We start from the raw sequence: 19477 nt of genomic DNA on the forward strand, positions 1-19477 counted from the left end.
ACATAACCTGAGGATAACTCAAGGGACATAGGAAGTTTCTGTAGTATGTCCTATATTAGTGCTATTCAAAGCGCAGCTTCCTGTCTCTGAAAGGTTTTGTTATCCCTATGTGATAAGGAGCTTGTGTCAGAATGTAAATCAACTACATCACCATCTCAGTTGGTTCAGGTTGCTATAGCAAAATACCACAGACTGGGTAACCTATAAACACCAGAAATTTATTTCTTACAGTTCTGGAGGCTGGAAGTCTGAGATCAAGATGTGGGAGATTTGGTGAGAGCCCACTTCTAGACAATTGTCTTTCTGCTGTGACCTCACATGGCTAACGAGGTAAAGGAGCTTCCTTGGACCTCTTTTTTAAGACCACAAATCCCATTCATGAGAGCTCTGTCCTCGTGATCTAATTACTTCCCAAAGACCTCATCTCCTAACACTATCACCTTAGGGGTTAGGATTCCAACATACGAATTTGGGGGGATATAAACATTCAGTCCATAGCAATCAATAAGCACAGTATCTAGTACTGCTGACATTTTTTTTCCCCCACAGTAAGACTTTCTGATGAGGGATGTAGTGAATTGATTTACATTCTCATGCAAGCTTTTTATTTCATCATGGATTGGCACTTAAAGAAGCATGGCCCTACACTAGATAAAGCCTATGGCTGAGTAAGCACTGTATTTTACACCTGTCCCATTTAAAGAGGTATAAAATGTGAAGCATATGATGTCTTCTCTAGATTTATTGTCTCTCCTTTTTATCATCAGTATATTCCCAAACATAATCAGGTGCTTCAAGTAGACCAAGAATCTTTAGATTGTTCCTAGTCAATATAGCTTTTTTATATGAGTAACTAGAACAGGACTAGCTGGTGGTCCAGAAATATTTTGACATACACATTTAAATTGGTAAAAGCCAACAGGGAAATAAGTGTGCTCTTATCTTTGTTTTCTTGTTAAGCTGAGAATCAAAATTAATGCACACAGAATTCAAGAATTATCTTGAATTTACAGAATGATGGAGTAATTTCTTTTAATCTATAAATTCAAAGTACTGATATTTATCTATATCCTAATTATTTCTTGTCTTTTTTAGTATCAACCAGTATTGGATGATATATAAGAGCTATAGGGTTCCATAATAATCCATTAATTAGGAATTAGTTCAAGTGCTTATTTTAGTTCTCTAACTCTGAAAGAATAATTCTCAAATTAATCCCAGGAAAGGCCAAAACTTTTTTTGAAATGAAAACTTTCACAGAATATCCATTTTTAAAATATATAAAGGTATAGTCTACTAGTTGGAGTAAACTCATAGGGACTGAACTGAAAATCTTTCTAACCCCATCCCTCACTCCCAGGAAGCACTAAGAGTAGCTTCCTAGGATTCCATGCAACACAGTTTTGAGAATCACTGTTACAGTTACCAATTTGTGGGATATCATTTATAAACTATAGTTATCTGGAGTCATTTTTATCCTCATTTTGAACTGTCATTAAGAATATGCCACAGAACGGCTCATCTTTCTCCATGCTTCTAAACTTAGGGTCCAATTGCCAGAAGTGACCATGATAAAAGGCTTATCAGTGCTCAAAACATGAAAATACATGAGGTAAGGTCCCCAAATAGTCCAACAAGCATTGCTCCTTCTCAATTCTGCAATTTTCTCCAGCCAAAGTTCAAGAGATTTTTCTCCTAATATGATAGCAAACAACCTCTAAAAATAAAACTTAGCTTTTAGTAGTACATTAGGTCAAAGAACCACTTACTCCTCCCTAGAATATGTTCCAGAGTTTTGACCCAAAAATAGGTTCCAAGCTTGTAACCAATCCATCCTAGCAATTCTGCCATAGATTTCTCTTCTTTCTAGAAAAAGAAGTAATTTTTCTTATAAGTTATAATGTTGAGGTTAGATATTATTTTTCTATATACTCCCCTAAGATATTTATATCTCCCTGGGTTTCAAAGATCATGAAGATGCACAGGTCAATAATTGAACTGATCTCCCTCCTGATCCTCCCATCCACTACATAATAATCTCCATATCAGTCTGCAGAAACCTTTGATATTTGCCAGCAGTCATCACAATTTACTGATATCTCTGATATTCCAAAGTTTTCCCACTTAAAACTCACAATAGCTTTGACTTTCTCTTCTACTCATGCTATTTAATCCTTAAATGAAACTGTTATGCAAGTATTTGATATTTGCTTACACACTGTTTTTTTGCATACAGCATCAAAGGAGTGTGTGTGGGGGGGGAGGCGGGGAATGAAGAGATGCCATTAGCCTTATTTCATCTGACACTTTTTCTAGAGTCTTGATCAAGAAGTTATACTGAACTCTGAATTTTCAAAAATTGAGAAACACTGGTAGAATTTACACAGTTGTTTTATTTTGTTTTGTTTTTACCTCAGTGATGGGAAATGATTAGCCTAAGAATGAGCACTGGTCTGGTCCTAACAAATCTTAAAAGCAACACCTGAAACAATCAATTTCTCAAAAAAAAAATAACTATGTCACAGAACAAAGCTCAAGAATATTTATAAAAATACAAACATATCTAACGGCCAAGAAGGTAAAGTTGAAATGCCTGGCATCCAGTCAAAAATTATTAGACATGCAAAAAAGCAAGAAGATATGACTTATAAAAAGGAAATAATTAATTTAGGAAAACCAACCCAGAACTGCCACATGTGTTAGAATTATCAAACAGAAACAATAAAACAGTTATACTTGTATTCCATGTATTGAAAAAATTATGTACAGACATGGAAGATAGATATAACCCTAGTCAAATTTGTAGAAATTAAAAAAACACCAGATGGAATAAATGGCAGAAGGAAAGATTAATATACTAAAGACATGGCAACAGAAACTATCAAACATGAAATTTATAGAGCAAAAAGGAATCAAGCAAAAGGTAAAAAAAAAAAAAAAAAGCATCAGTGAGCTGTGGGACAATTTTAAGCAGCCTAAAATACATGTAATTGGAGTCATAGAAGGAGAAGAGAGGGAGAAAGGGACTGAAAATTTTTTGAAGAAATAATGTCTAAAGATATTCCAAATTTGATGAAAATTAAAATCCCACAGATTGAAGAACTCAATAAGCCCAAGGAATGATATGCATGAAGAAAACGACATCAAGGCATTGTAATTAAATGGTTCAAAACCAGTGAGAAACAGAAAAACTTAAAAGGAGTCAGAGAAAAAAAAAATGACACACTATGTAAGAGGAACAAAGATGAGGATAACGAAAGATCATCAGACAATGCAAGTGAGAAGACAGTGGAGCAATATCTTTATTATAGTGAAAGAAAAAACTCAGATAATACCTTTCAGGAACAAAGGCAAAATAAAGACTTTTCCAGACATAAAAAGGATAAAGAACTCATCATGAGTACACCTGCACTACAAGACATGTTAAAGAAAGACCTTCAGGCAGAACAAAATGATATCGGAGGGAACATAATCTATATCAAGGAATGAAGATCACCAGAAACCATAACTTCATGGATAAAAAATGAGATATTTTTCCCCCTATTATGGAAAGCTCTTTAAATGATAGTGATTATTTAAACAAAAATAAAAACTGTGTATTATGGGGTTTATAACATAAAAGTAAATGTATGTCAGTGTTAGCTCAAAGGTTGGACAGAAGAAATGGAAGCATGTTAACATAAGGTTCTTTTTTTAAGATTTTATTTATTTCATTTTTTTAAAGATTTTATTTATTTATTTATTAGTGAGGGGGAGAGAGAGAGATTGGGAGACCAAGTGGGAGGAGGGGCAGAGGGAGAAGTAGACTCCCTGTAGAACAGGGAGCCCAACGCAGAACTTGATCCCAGGACCGTGGGTCATGACCAGAGCCAAAGGCAGACACCTAACCAACTGAGCTACCCAGGTGCCCTATTATGCTATTAATGTAATGGTATACCATTTGAAGGTAGAGTATAATGAGCTGAAGATATACACATAGACCCTAAAGCATCTACTAAAATCATAGAACAAAAAATCATAGCTAATAAGCCAACAAATAAAACAAAATTAAATCACAAAAAAAGTATTCAATTAATCCCAAAGAAGACAGAGAATGTTGGAAAATGGACTAAAGAACTGGTGGGACAAATAGAAAGTAAGTAGTAAGATGATATATTTAAACTAAAACACATTAATGAACATAAAATATGTAAGTGGTCTAAACACCCTGGTTAATAGGCAGAGGTTTTCCAACTGGATAAATTAAAAAAAAAAAACAAAAAACCTATATGTTGCCTATAACAAATGCACTTTGAATATAAGGACAAAAATAGGTTATGAGTATGAGAATCATAAAAGATATACCATGCTAACACTATCAAAAAAAACTGGAATGGCTATATCAATATCAAAGCAGATTTCAAAACAGAAAATATTGCCAGGTATAAAGAAAATCATCTCAAATAGGTCAATTCATCAAGAGGACATAATAATCCTAGACATTTATATGTACAATAAGAGAACTTCAAACTACATTAAACAAAAACTGACAGAACTGCATAGAGAAATAGATACAAACCTAACAGTAGTTGGAGATTTCAATACCTTATCTCAATAATTGATAGAACAAGTAGAAAAAAGATCAGTAAGGATACAGAAAATCTTAACATTATTAACCAAGTTGGCACAACTAAAATTCATAGAACATGATACCCAACCACGGAATACATATTCTTATCACATGTACACATTATATTTACCAACGTAGACTATATTCTAGGTTATAATAAATGTCCCCCAAAATTCAAAAGAATTCAAGTCATATGTTTTCTGACCATAATAGCAGTAAATTAGAAATCAATAACAGAGAGATCTCTAGAAAAAATTCTCAAATATTTGAAAATTAGACATACTTCTAAATAACCCACGGGTCAAAAAGAAACCAAAAGGGAAATTAGAAATTTTAAGCTGATTAAAATGAAAATACAGCATATAAAAATTTGTGGGCTGCCTGTAAAAGCAGTATTTAGAAGAAAATTTATAGTTCCAAATGCTATATTAGAAAAGATAAAAAGTCTCAAATCAATGACCTCAGCTTCCAATTAAAAAAATTAGAAATGAAAAGCAAGTAAAACAAGCTAAACAGAAGGAAGGAAATAATAAATACCAGAGAGGAAATCCATAAATTTGAGGAGAAAAATCAATGAAATTAAGAGATGGTTTTTGAGATCACTGAAACTGACAACCTTTCAGCCAGAATTACATGGGACAAAAGTGAGATAACACCGATAACCAACATCAGGAATGAGAGAAGTGAGGTCACCGCACATTCTGAAGATGCTAACAAGAGAGCCCAGGAATATTATGGACAAGTTTATGCCATTAAATTCAACAACTTCTGGGGCGCCTGCGTGGCACATTCAGTTGAGGGCCAACTTTCGGTTTCAGCTCGGGTCATGACCTCAGGGTGATCGAGCCCACGACGGACTCCGCTCTGCTTGAAATTCTCTTTTTCCCTCTCCCTTTGCCCCTCCCCCCACACCCTTGTGTGCTCTCTCTCTAAAATAAATCTTTTTAAAAAATATTCAACAACTTGGATAAGTGGACAAATAATGTGAAAGAGACAAAAGCAAAGCTCATTCAAAAATAAGCTTGAATATCCCAAATAGCCTATGTCTATTAAAGAAATTGAGTTCATAGTTACAAATCTTCCCACAAAGAAAACTCCAGGTAGAGACGGCTTCACCAGTGAATCTTCCCAAACACTGAAGGAAAATTACTCTTCTACACAAACTCTTCCAGAAACTTGCAAAGAAGTGAATACTTCCCAACTCTTCTAAATAAAGCTAATATTACTCTGATACCAAAATTAGACAAAAACACCAGAGAAGAAATCACACATAGGTATTCCCCGTGAACACAGATGCAAAAATCCTCAGCAACATACCAGCAAATCAAATAGAACAAAATATAAAGAGACTACATGATGACCAAATGGAGTTTATTCCAGAAATGAAAGGTTGATTTAATATTCAAAACTCCATCAATCTTATTCCCCATACCAACAACCAAAAGAGAAAAAAATACCTGATTGTCTCAATAGACAGAAAAAGCATTTGAAAGAATGCAATATCCATTCCTGATTGGGAAAACAAACAAACAACTCTTAGCAAAGCAGAGTAGAAGGGAACTTCTACAATATGTTATACGTGGCGCTTAAATTTCTAGGGTAGCTCACAAATGTATTTAGTCCTTGTATAAATTATTATATCTATTGCAATTATAAAGAACTGGAGGCAGCACTGCTGAAATCTATAGCCTGACATTTCAGCTACACATATTCCTTCAGCACCAGTGTCCCTTGGGGGGTAAGCTGGCTGCTGTCCCAGCAAGCTTGGGCTTGCCTATGAAACTCAATGACACTAAAGTGTAAATAATTAGTGCCAGCTCAGTCTTGACTCTGTTAAAGGGGTGAAAACAGAAGACCATGGAGCATGGACAGAGGAGATGGAAGAGGCAATTGGAATTGCTTCTCTTTTCTAATCCTATTAAAGGTTCTCTTTGTCCACCTGTCCCAGAATAAAGACAAGGCTTTAATAGGTGTTGAAAACCCATGGGAGAAGAGATTATAGAGGAAGAGGACTTATCCAGGCTATACCAAATTTGCGCAGGCTAAGATTTAGAGACGTCATAGATCTGAAGGAGGGAAGATTCTATCACAGGATTTTCACCCCATTAATCAAAACAGTTCTTGTACTCACTGTAGCCTGAAGCCAAAGCTGATCTCTGCTCAAGGCCTGTGCTGTCCTGCAAAATCTAGCCCGGTGGCTTGCAATTCAGAAACCTAAATGGAAGGAATCATACAATTTAGCTCTCAATAATAAAGGCCCCCATAATCCTTCAGACTCCACGGAAGTAGTCCAGAATGAAAGAGAAAGAAGCTATGTGTTTATTTCTCTTGGGTAAGTGCCTGTATGTGAGTATGTGATCCACACCCCTACCGAAATTCACATGCACAAATGCAAGACTTTCTGTGCTTTGGTGCTGTCTATCCTCTTCAGGCCTCCCCAGAAGTCCCCTCACTGGTCCCCACTGCTGACATGGACAGTGAGAAACCAGTGTTGGATGTACCATTTACATACCACAGTAAACTGAGGTAGATTTCTGGAACCTACAGACAAGGGGATGAGAAGGAGGATGAGGGGGGGACAGACTACAGAGCCCATGAAAAGGAGTAAGAAACTCATCTGCTTCATCTTCTGATGCAGGGCCAGTCCTACTGACAGCCTTCAACTACGAATGGATTATTAAACAGTCTGCAGAAGGTAGTGAAGAAGTTTCATTGACAAAAAGGCAAACAGCTTAGGGGGGAGAGCCTACTTACCACCCCACATCTCCCTTCTTTCCTTCTTTCCATAATTATTGTCTTCTGTATGACAGGTACTATGCTAGGTTCTAGGGATAAATGACAAGTATGGCATGCCTTGAAGAACTTGAAGTCTAAACAGAGGCAAACAGATATGATGGCATATACAGACAATAAACAGTAATGCGATGATTGAAAATATTATAAGAAATAAATTATGCTAAGAAAAAGAAGCCAGAACAAAAAGAGTTCATACTGGGGCACCTGGGTGGCTCGCTAGATTAAGTGTCTGACTCTCGATTTTGACTCAGGTCATGATTACAGGGTCATGGATTGAGCCCTGTGTGTCTCTGTGCTGGGCATGGAGCCTGCTTAATATTCTCTCTCTCCCTCTCCTTCTACCTCTGTCCTTCTGCCCCCTCTCCCCCATATGCACTCTCTCTCTCTCTAAAAAAAAAAGAATTCATACTGACTAATTCTCAGTCCTCACTGAACAACAGGAGGCTCAAAAATTCTACAGACAACAAAGAAAACTTTAAAGATGTGTTCCAAATAAAAAGAAGGAGAAATAGTCTCAGGCAATATGATGTAATGTTCACAGGTGACAAAAAAAAGGCAACTGACTCAATATTACTCTTTGGGCAAGTCATTTCATCTCTCCATGGCACAATTTCCTGCCTCATCAACAGGTGAAAAGGTATTGGACACCAAGGTCCCATCCAACTTAACTTTATTTCCAGTACTCATAAAGGAGAATGATCTTCAAGCTAGGAAAGAGAGTATATATACCAGAGAGCTTTAATTATATTCACAGCATAGTGAGAAAATGTAGGTTGAATCAATAAATTGAACACCTACTGTAAGTACACTAGAAAATAAGGCATGTCATACTGACTTCGTTTCTGCTGATGTGTCGAAAGGAAAATGTCATTGACATAAAGTTGCTTGATTTCAATGAAGTGTGTGATGAATCCTCCAACGATATAATTTTGGATAAAACAACTGGAGAGTAGAGAGAAAAATAAGAGTAGTATTATGCATCTTTATTGTTCTAACTGTGTGACCTTGTAAACATTACTAAATCTGGGTCTGCTTCCTAACTGGTTAAAAAAAAAATAAGCACTTGGGCTTTTTAATTCTGAGCTTATTTCCTACTCTAAAATTCAAAGACTCTCCAGTTCTAATAATTTGATATCAACATATAAGAAGACCTTAATAGACTATAACAAGCCTTTGTCTTAGTTTTGCATTGTCCAGGATTTTTATCAGAAACTTGCTTGAGGATATTGAAGACTGCTGATGGAATCTATAGATAACACAGAATCTGGATTGGGTAACTAAAATGACATGGTGCGGAAACGGGATTTCAAAAAAGTCTTAAGAGATTAAAGCTTATAGATTGCTTTTGTTTAGATATGCAGAGAGAATCCAGACCCTGGAAGCTGGAAGTTGTCATGTGAGTCCCTGAATATAGCTCTACCTGGAATCAGTTTTTCTCCCACTCTAGAATTTTCAGCTGGTAAATTCCTGATAAATTCATATTTGGCTTTGCCTATCTGAATGTGGCTTTCAGGTTCTTACCACCCTAAGTATTCTAATGATATGGTGGGGTAAACCAACATCTAGGGTTTACTATCAAGGACACTGGTGTGCCGTCTGACCAGCCCTTCCCACCAGATAAGGGAGGGAGCAGAGTCATCTGGAACTCCAATGAGGTAGACATTTCTCCATTAAGGGGGTAAAACAGAAATGTCAATATGGCCTTCAGAGCCCCTGCCACTAGCAACTTTCCTGGAGTGGAGACAAAGTGCAATGGGAAGACCCTGAGGCAAGAAAGTGATCAGAGTAGAAACTCAAGGTCAATGTCTCCTGGAAGGATGATTTGGGTTTCAAATTGGTATTAATTAGAAATGACAAAAGGAGTGATAAAGCAGGCATTGAAGCTCCCTGTGCAATGGCAATGAGTGCAGCTAGTTGTTCCCTAGGAACACTTTCTCATGGCTTGGGCCTCACCATAAGACAGCCATAGGGTAGCATATGATGTACGGAGAAAATCCACTCAACACTCTAGAAAAGAATGGCAGTGGTCCTAAACCCTAATGGAAAAAGAGCAACTGCCAATGGACCCCATGGAAAGGTTGCTGAAAATTTCTTCAACGTAGGGAAACGCCCCGGTACGAGAGCAAGCAGTGCCCGTACGATGATCCCTGAGCAGCTGGTCAGTGCAGACTGTGGCAGCAGCCTAGATCTGAGAGACGGGCTGAGATCGAAGACCTGGGGCAAAGTAAAAGGAAAGGCACAAGTAGCAGCTGAAGGACTGAGAAGGGGCAGTGGGAGGTGCCAGGCAGGACTCTCAGTATCTTCTAAAAGAATAAGAACCTCAGCCCCACAGTCCTGAAGCTGCTGGACATAGAAGCTAACAAATATCTGAGTTAAATGGCAAAGTGACTCCTCTGTATCTAAAAATTGGAATTTGAGGGTATGGAATTCTGTATTACCTTTTTCTTCTTTTTTTTTCTTATCTTTATTTCCTACTTTTCCATAATGATCATAAAATGTATAATTAAAATAAGTTATATATATAATTTCATAAAATGGCAAAAAAAGCAGTTTTTGCGTGCATTAATAAAAAGATAATGTCCTGATCTAAGGAATTCTACCACCAGAAATAATAGCCATACTTTAACCTTTGTTTATCAGCTTGCCTCTGCATACAATTTTTACATCACACTTTAAAGGCAACATTGATAAATTAGAGGGAGAATGGGAGTAGGAAAAAGGATTTGACACCACATTTTTAAAAGAAATAGTTGAAATAACTGAAATAAATGGCCTGGACAACAGACTTTTGAATGGAGAGAAAAGTAGTTATACCTAGGACAACATAGGTGTTTATTTCATGTTTATAAATAATCAGTAACTAAATAAATGATATTAGATTGAATAGCTAACTAGATTATAAACTTATGAGAGGAAATTATGAATTATACTTTCTTCTATCCCTTCAGAGCCCATTACCATTCTTTGTGTATGGTGAAGTCCCAGTAAATATTTAGTGCTTGATTATATCTCATTTATATATTTCCTGCCATAGTTTGGATAAATAGCTAGAAGCAGATTCTAGGATCTGGGAGACAAGTAAGGAATTCTCCTTTATCTGTCTTTTCTTCTAGCTTACCTTTTTTTTTTAAAATTTTTTATTGTTATGTTAATCACCATACATCATAAGTTTTTGATGTAGTGTTCCATGATTCATTGTTTGTGCATAACACCCAGTGCTCCATGCAGAACGTCCCTCTTTAATACCCATCACCAGGCTAACCCATCCTCCCACCCCCCCTCCCCTCTAGAACCCTCAGTTTGTTTCTCAGAGTCCATCCTCTCTCATGGTTCGTCTCCCCCTCTGATTCCCCCCCCTTCATTCTTCCCCTCCTATCTTCTTTTTTTTTTTCTTAACATATATTGCATTATTTGTTTCAGAAGTACAGACCTGTGATTCAACAGTCTTCCACAATTCACGGTGTTCACCATAGCAGATACCCTACCCAATGTCTATCATCCAGTCACCCCATCCCTCCCAACCCCACCACTCCAGCAACCCTCAGTTTGTTTCCTGAGATTAAGAATTCCTCGTATCAGTGAGGTCATATGATACATGTCTTTCTCTGATTGACTTATTTCGCTCAGCATAACACCCTCCAGTTCCATCCACATCATTACAAATGGCAAGATCTCATTCCTTTTGATGGCTGCATAATATTCCATTGTATCTATATATTACATCTTCTTTATCTATTCATCTGTTGATGGACATCTTGGCTCTTTACACAGTTTGGCTATTGTGGACATTGCTGCTATAAACATCAGGGTGCACATACCCCTTCGGATCACTACATTTGTATCTTTGGGGTAAATACCCAGTAGTGCAATTGCTGGATCGTATGGTAGCTCTATTTTCAACTTTTTGAGGAACCTCCATACTGTTTTCCAGAGTGGCTGCACCAGCTTGCATTCCCACCAACGGTGTAGGAGGGTTCCCCTTTCTCCGCATCCCGGCTAACATCTGTCATTTCCTGACTTGTTAATTTTAGCCATTCTGACTGGTGTGAGGTGGTATCTCAATGAGGTTTGGATTTGGATTTCCCTGATGCCAAGCGATGTTGAGCACTTTTTCATGTGTCTGTTGGCCATCTGGATGTCTTCTTTGGAAAAATGCCTGTTCATGTCTTCTGCCCATTTCTTGATTGGATCATTTGTTCTTTGGGTGTTGAGTTTAAGTTCTTTATAGATTTTGGATACTAGCCCTTTATCTGATATGTCATTTGTAAATATCCTCTCCCATTCTGTCGGTTGTCTTTTGGTTTTGTGGACTGTTTCCTTTGCTGTGCAAAAGCTTTTTATCTTGATGAAGTCCCAATAGTTCATTTTTGCCCTTGTTTCCCTTGCCTTTGGCGATGTTTCTAGGAAGAAGCTGCTGTGGCTGAGGTCGAAGAGGTTGCTGCCTGTGTTCTCCTTTAGGATTTTGATGGACTCCTGTCTCACATTTAGGTCTTTCAAGCATTTGGAGTCTATTTTTGTGTGTGGTGTTAGGAAATGGTCCAGTTTCATTCTTCTGCATGTGGCTGACCAATTTTCCCAACACCATTTGTTGAAGAGACTGTCTTTTTTCCATTGGACATTCTTTCCCGCTTTGTCGAAGATTAGCTGACCATAGAGTTGAGGGTCCATTTCTGGGCTCTCGATTCTGTTCCATTGATTGATGTGTCTGTTTTTGTGCCAGTACCATACTGTCTTGATGATGACAGCTTTGTAATAGAGCTGGAAGTCTGGAATTGTGATGCTGCCAGCTTTGCTTTTCTTTTTCAACATTCCTCTGGCTATTGTATGGTTCCATACAAATTTTAGGATTATTTATTCCATTTCTTTGAAAAAAGTGGATGGTATTTTGATGGGGATTGCATTGAATGTGTAGATTGCTCTAGGTAGCATTGACATCTTCACAATATTTGTTCTTCCAATCCATGAGCATGGAACGTTTTTCCATTTCTTTGTGTCTTCCTCAATTTCTTTCATGAGTATTTTATAGTTTTCTGAGTACACATTCTTTGCCTCTTTGGTTAGATTTATTCCTAGGTATCTTATGCTTTTGGGTGCAATTGTAAATGCGATCTACTCCTTAATTTCTCTTTTCTGTCTTGTTGTTGGTGTACAGGAATGCCACTGATTTCTGTGCATTGATTTTATACCCTGCCACTTTACTGAATTCCTGTATGAGCTCTAGCAGTTTTGGGGTGGAGTCTTTTGGGTTTTCCACATAAAGTATCATATCATCTGCAAAAAAAAAAAGAGTGAGAGGTTAACTTCCTCTTTGCCAATTTGGATGCCTTTTATTTCTTTTTGTTGTCTGATTGCTGTGGCTAGGACTTCTAACATATGTTGAATAGCAGTGGTGAGAATGGACATCCCTGCTGCATTCCTGACCTTAGGGGGAAAGCTCTCAGTTTTTCCCCATTGAGAATGATATTCACTGTGGGTTTTTCATAGATGGCTATGTATGTATGTACCCTCTATCCCTATGCTCTGAAGAGGTTTGATCAAGAAAGGATGCTATACTTTGTCAAATACTTTTTCTGCATCTATTGAGAGGATCATATGGTTCTTGTTCTTTCTTTTGTTAAGGTATTGTATCATGTTGATTGATTTGTGGATGTTGAACCATCCTTGCAGCCCAGGGATAAATCCCACTTGATCGTGGTGAATAATCCTTTTAATGTACTGTTGGATCCTACTGGCTCGTATTTTGGTGAGAATTTTTGCATCCACGTTCATCAAGGATATTGGTCTGTAATTCTCCTTTTTGATGGGGTCTTTGGTTTGGGGATCAAGGTAATGGTGGCCTCATAAAATGAGTTTGGAAGTTTTCCTTCCATTTCTATTTTTTGGAACAGTTTCAGAAGAATAGGTATTAATTCTTCTTTACATGTTTGGTAGAATTCCCCTGGGAAGCCGCTTGGCCCCGGGCTTTTGTTTGTTGGGAGACTTTTGATGACTGCTTCAATTCTCTTAGTGGTTATAGGTCTGTTCACGTTTTTTATTTCTTCCTGGTTCAGTTTTGGTAGTTGATACATCTCTAGGAATGCATCCATTTCTTCCAGGTTATCTAATTTGCTGGCATAGAGTTGCTCATAATATGGTGCTTATAATTGTTTGTATTTCTTTAGTGTTGGTTGTGATCTCTCCTCTTTCATTCACGATTTTGTTGATTTGGGTCATTTCTCTTTTCTTTTTGATAAGTCTGGCCAGGGGTTTATCAATCTTGTTAATTCCTTCAAAGAACAAGCTCCTAGTTTCGTTGATCTGTTCTACTGTTCTTTTGGTTTCTATTTCATTGATTTCTGCTCTGATCTTTATTATGTCTCTTCTCCTGCTGGGTTTAGGCTTTATTTGCTGTTTTTTCTCTAGCTCCTTTAGGTGTAGGGTTAGGTTGTGTATTGGAGACCTTTTTTGTTTCTTGAGAAAGGCTTGTATTGCTATATACTTTCCTCTCAGGACTGCCTTTGCTGCATCCCAAAGATTTTGAACAGTTGTGTTTTCATTTTCATTGGTTTCCATGAATTTTTTAAATTCTTCTTTAATTTCCTGGTTGACCCATTCATTCTTTAGTAGGATGCTCTTTAGCCTCCATGGATTTGAGTTCTTTCTGACTTTCCTCTTGTGATTGAGTTCTAGTTTCAAAGCATTGTGGTCTGAAAATATGCAGGGAATAATCCCAATCTTTTGGTACCAGTTGAGACCTGATTTGTGACCTAGGATATGATCTATTCTGGAGAATGTTCCATGGGCACTAGAGAAGAATGTGTATTCCGTTGCTTTGGGATGGAATGTTCTGAATATGTCTATGAAGTCCATTTGGTCCAGTGTGTCATTTAAAGTCTTTATTTCCTTGTTGATCTTTTGCTTAGATGATCTGTCCATTTCAGTGAGGGGGGTGTTAAAGTACCCCACTATTATTATATTGTTATCCATGTGTTTCTTTGCTTTTGTTATTAATTGCCTTATATAATTGGCTGCTCCCATGTTAGGTGCATAGATATTTACAATTGTTGGATCTTCTTGTTGGATAGACCCTTTAAGTAGGATATAGCGTCCTTCCTCATCTCTTATTACAGTCTTTGTTTTAAAATCTAATTTGTCTAATATAAGGATTGCCACCCCAGCTTTCCCATTAGCATGGTAAATGGTTTTCCACCCCCTCACTTTCAATCTGGGGGTTTCTTTGGGTCTAAAATGAGTCTCTTGCAGACAGCGTATCGATGGATCTTGGTTTTTAATCCAATTTGATAGCCTGTGTCTTTTGATTGGGGCATTTAGCCCATTTATATTCAGGGTAACTATTGAAAGATATGAATTTAGTGCCTTTGTATTGTCTGTAAGGTGACTGTTACTGTATATTGTCTGTGTTCCTTTCTGGTCTATATTGCTTTTAGGCTCTCTCTCTGCTTAGAGGGCCCCTTTCAATATTTCTTGCAGGGCTGGTTTCGAGTTTGCAAATTCCTTGAGTTTTTGTTTGTCCTGGAAGCTTTTTATCTCTCCTTCTATTTTCAAACAGCCTAGCTGGATATAGTATTCTTGGCTGCATAATTTTCTCGTTTAGTGCTCTGAAGGTATCATGTCAGTCCTTTCTGGCCTGCCAGGTCTCTGTGGATAGGTCTGTTGCCAATCTAATGTTTCTACCAATGTAGGTTACATATCTCTTCTCCCGAGCTGCTTTCAAGATTTTTTCTTTGTCTCTGAGACTCGTAAGTTTTACTATTAGATGTGGGAGTGCTGACCTATTTTTATTGATTTTGAGATGGGTTCTCTGTGCCTCCTGGATTTTGATGCCTGTTTCCTTCCCCACATTAGGGAAGTTCTCTGCTATAATTTGCTCCAATATACCTTCGGCCCCTCTCTCTCCTTCTTTTTCTTCTGGGATCCCAATTATTCTAATGTTGTTTTGTCTTATGGTATCACTTATCTCTCGAATTCTGCCCTCATGATCCAGTAGTTGTGTATCTCTCTTTTTCTCAGCTTCTTTATTTTCCATCATTTGGTCTTCTATATCACTGATTCTCTCTTCTGTCTCATTTATCCTAGCAGTTAGTGCCCCCATTTTTGATTGCACCTCATTAATAGCCTTTTTGATTTCGACTTGGTTAGATTTTAGTTCTTTTATTTCTCCAGAAAGCGTTTCTCTAATAATTTCCATACTTTTTTCAAGCCCAGCTAGTATCTTTAAAGTCATGATTCTGAACTCTAGGTCCGACATCGTACTAACGTCTGTATTGAGTAGGTCCCTGGCAGTCGATACTACCTCTTGTTCTTTTTGTTCAGGTGATTTTTTTCCATCTTGTCATTTTGTCCAGAGGAGAATAGATGAATGAGAGAACAAAATGCTAACAGGGTAACAACGTCCCCAGAAAATATACTCTAAACAAATCAGAAAAGACCTGAAGCTGGGGGGAAAGAAAGGGAAAGAAAAAAGAAAAAGAAAAAGATAAACAAAAACAGAATAAAACAAAAAAAAGACTATGATCAAATATGATCAGGCTGGTGCATAGATCATGCCACACACTAGGTTTTGGGTGTATTTTGGTCTGTTAGAAGAAAATGCCTCCCAAAATTTTAAAGAAAAAAAAAACATATATGTACAAAAATAAGGGTTGATACGATGAAGGGATGGAATATGACTGTAAAGATGAAAATTATAAAAAATTTTATAAAAAGAATTGATAAGTTGTTTCAAAGAAAGAAAGAAGAGGATTTAAAAAAAAAAGAAAAAAAAGGGAGATAATGTGATCAGGCAGGAGAGTAGAACAAAGCCATACACTAGAGATTTAGGGTGTATTTTGATATGTTAGAAGAAACTGTATCTCAAAATTTTAAAGAGAGAACAACTTACATATATATGCCAAAAATAAGGGTAACTACTATGAAGGGATGGAATATGACTCTAAAAATGAAAAATAAAATTTTTTTTAAAAAAGGGATTGTTAAGATGTTGGTTGAAAAAGGGAAAAAGAAAAATTAAAAAAAAAAGACAGTTAAAAAATTAACTTTGGAAGACTAAAGAATCATGGTAAAAAAGTCATGGATTCTATGTGCAGTATTCCCCTAGTGCTGGAGTTCTCCCGTTCTCATTGATCGGTAAACTTGGTCTTGGCTGGCTGTTCTTGCTGATCCTCTGGAGGAGGGGCCTGTTGCCATGGTTCCCAAATGTCTTTGCCGGAGGCGGAATTGCCCCGCCCTTGCGGGTCCTGGCTAAGTAATCTGCTCTGGTTTGCTCTCAGGAGCTTTTGTTCCCTGCAAGCTTTCCGTACAGCTTTGGAGGACAAGAGTGAAAATGGTGGCCTCCCAATCTCTGCCCCGGAGGAGCCGAGAACTTGGGGCCTCACTCCTCACTGCGCCCCTAGAGAAAAGCAGTCACTCACTCCCGTCTCCCCGGTCTCTGGCCGCACCTCGTGCTCACCAGGCCTGTGACCGAGTGTTTCTATCTCTGGCACCCGACCCTGTGTGGAGTCTCCAAACCCAGCAGATCCCTGCGGTGCGCTCCCACGCCACTCCTCCCGGGGGAGGGGGGGGAGCCTCCCCGGATCTGCCGCTTGTTGGGTCCCTGCTGGAGGAGCAGTGGCCCGACTATGCAGTGGATCACGGTTTATGGAAACCCCGAGCTGAGAGCCTGCGCCTCGGCTCAGTCTCTGCAGCCGGCTTCCCCGCTCCGATACCTGGCAGCTCTGCCGCACTCAGGCACCCCCGGTCTCTCTGTGACCCTGAGGGTCCTGAGTCCACACTGTCCCGCAAGGGTTCCACCCCCCGCTTAGCCACTGGCGCGACGTCCCTCGGCGGAGCCAAGTTCTAAAAGTTCCGATTTTGTGCTCCGTGGCTCTATCACTTGCCAGAAGTGGCCGACGGAGGCCCCCTCCCCCGCCGTCTATCCTCCCGAATATCGCCTCAGATTCACTCCTCCGCATGTCCCTACCTTCCAGGAAGTGGTCGCTTTTCTGTTCAGAGAGCTGTTGCTACTCTCTTCTTCGATCTCCTGTTGAGTTCGTAGGTGTTCAGAATGGTTTGATTCCTATTCAGCTGAATTCCTGAGACCAGACGAAATCTAGGTCTCTACTCCTCTGCCATCTTGCTCCTCCCCCTCTAGCTTACCTTTTATCCCTAGACTACTCAGCACTAAAAAACTTCATCTTCTTATCTCCAATGACCTCACCTCCAATCCACTGGATCCATTCACTGCTCCACCTATTTGTATTACCCATTATCTTGCATTGCTCTCCCAAGATTTTAAACTCTGAAATGCCAGTTGCATTGTCAAACTTCTAAACAAATGGCCTCTCAGTGCCTCTAACTAACCATGATTAAGACTAAATTCATCATCTTGTCATCTAAACTTGTTCATCACATGGTTTTCCATGTTTCTGGTAGCAGCACCATTACTGCCCAATTAACTAATGTTTTAAAACCTCCAAGTCATTACTCTCCCAAATGCAAATGCTCCTCCACTACCATACTCTTTGAATCTACATTCTGGAATTTAACTAAAGCATTCTAATTCGACCCTTTACTTCCCTCTTCACACCACAAATCTTTCCTATTGCTCTCAGATTGATCTTCCCAATGCCTCACTCTGATCATGGTATTTCTCACTGAAAAGCCTTACCGGCTCCCTTTCTGACTACACAGAATCTAATCCTCTGGTTTGTTATACGAAGCTTCTGACAAGCTCGTGGGTCAGCTGATTAGGATCTCTTTTCCAGCATGATTTCCAACAACTTCCATAAATCAGCCCTCTGCTTCAAACAATTTGTTCTACCTAAAATCATCCATCCATGCTTCTCAGCCCCTCCACTTTTCACTTTGCTGTCCTATTTTCAAGTCCCACTTCAAACACCATTCCCTGCCTTGTAGCCTATTCTAATCTCCCCTCCTTTGAGTCACTAAGGTAAATTTCTCCTCCTCCAAACTTCTGTATCAGTTTCTTCCTCTCTTGTAACGCTTTCCTTTTCCTCGTATTTTCATAGAAATGTATAAATATGGCTGATTTTTCATGATGAAATATATAATATAGTGAGACTTTACATTATACATCCCTGTATTAGTTATTCATCCAATGGTTTGAAATGTTTATTGAGCACCTCACATGTGCTAGGTGATGGGGATAAGTAATGAACAAGATGGCTTTGTCCCTACCCTCTCAGGGCTTCATTTATATGAAAGACTGTTGATAAGCAAATGACTAAGTAGCTGACTAAAACTATGATAAATACTAAAAATAAAAAGTATACAATGTTATATGAATATATAGGAAGTGGACATATATAATAATTTTGCTTTATACTTCAAAACACCCTTTCAAAATGGAGTCATATTTAGTCTAGCTTAAAGGTATTTGCTAGTTTACTGGAAACTATTTTCCTTGATTTATGGCATGATCTGGCCATGATGAGTAAAGACAATAATATCTGAAGGGCGAAATAGGAAATTAAATTTCACCTCCTGGGCAAGCGTAACTGACTAATTTAGCTGCAAACCTAAGGCAGAAGTATAATACTGCATTTTTCTTCCTGTTGTTTTACTCTAGAGCAGCTATTTTCTGCTTTTACCAGTCAGTTGCATGGAGCCATCCATCAATCATGGCCAGTAATCTCCAACAAAATAAGAAGAGCAAAAATATAAAGAGGTAAGTGATTCATCACGAAGCCTGATGCCAGCTGTAAGGGAAAAAGCCCTTTCTGACTTAGAGCTAGCAGGCACAAAGGCACATTATTCCCAAAGGAACTATGACTTGAAATTTCTGAATGGGCTCACCACCAGTCTCAGCTGGTAGCCTGCTATACTATGCATGCACAGGCGTGTAAACTCTTCAAATATTTTTTTTCCTCCAGTGTTGGAACTGTTCCTGGTATTTCTATAATCATCAAAAGACAAGGTTAGATTTTCATTTTTGTTTTCTCCTACTGCATTAATGCTTCTAATTGCGAGAGTATGACGTTACCTCCGGCTCTCTGAAACAGGGCTTCATTTCTCAAACACAGGTACCAGATATATTTTGGCACCTCCGAATGTCAGTACAGGGGTACTGAGAAT

The 19477-nt window shown here is 38.4% G+C and overlaps 1 long non-coding RNA gene across 1 annotated transcript in view; it reads right to left on the reverse strand.

The window, feature by feature from the left end:
* Window positions 1-1769: 1769 nt before the first annotated feature.
* The window catches only part of LOC141373814 (uncharacterized), a 41033-nt gene continuing 23325 nt past the window's right edge, over window positions 1770-19477 (reverse strand). The window contains exons 3-4 of the long non-coding RNA XR_012380136.1: window positions 6741-6823; window positions 1770-1866 (exon numbers count right to left, since the gene is read on the reverse strand). This is a non-coding gene — a long non-coding RNA (uncharacterized lncRNA). The remainder of the gene's footprint in view (window positions 1867-6740; window positions 6824-19477) is intronic.

The sequence above is a fragment of the Callorhinus ursinus genome, unplaced genomic scaffold (genome assembly GCF_003265705.2).
Source record: "Callorhinus ursinus isolate GAN/ISIS: 27379988/994484 unplaced genomic scaffold, GSC_fseal_2.0 scaffold12, whole genome shotgun sequence".
Classification (NCBI taxonomy): Eukaryota; Metazoa; Chordata; class Mammalia; order Carnivora; family Otariidae; genus Callorhinus; species Callorhinus ursinus.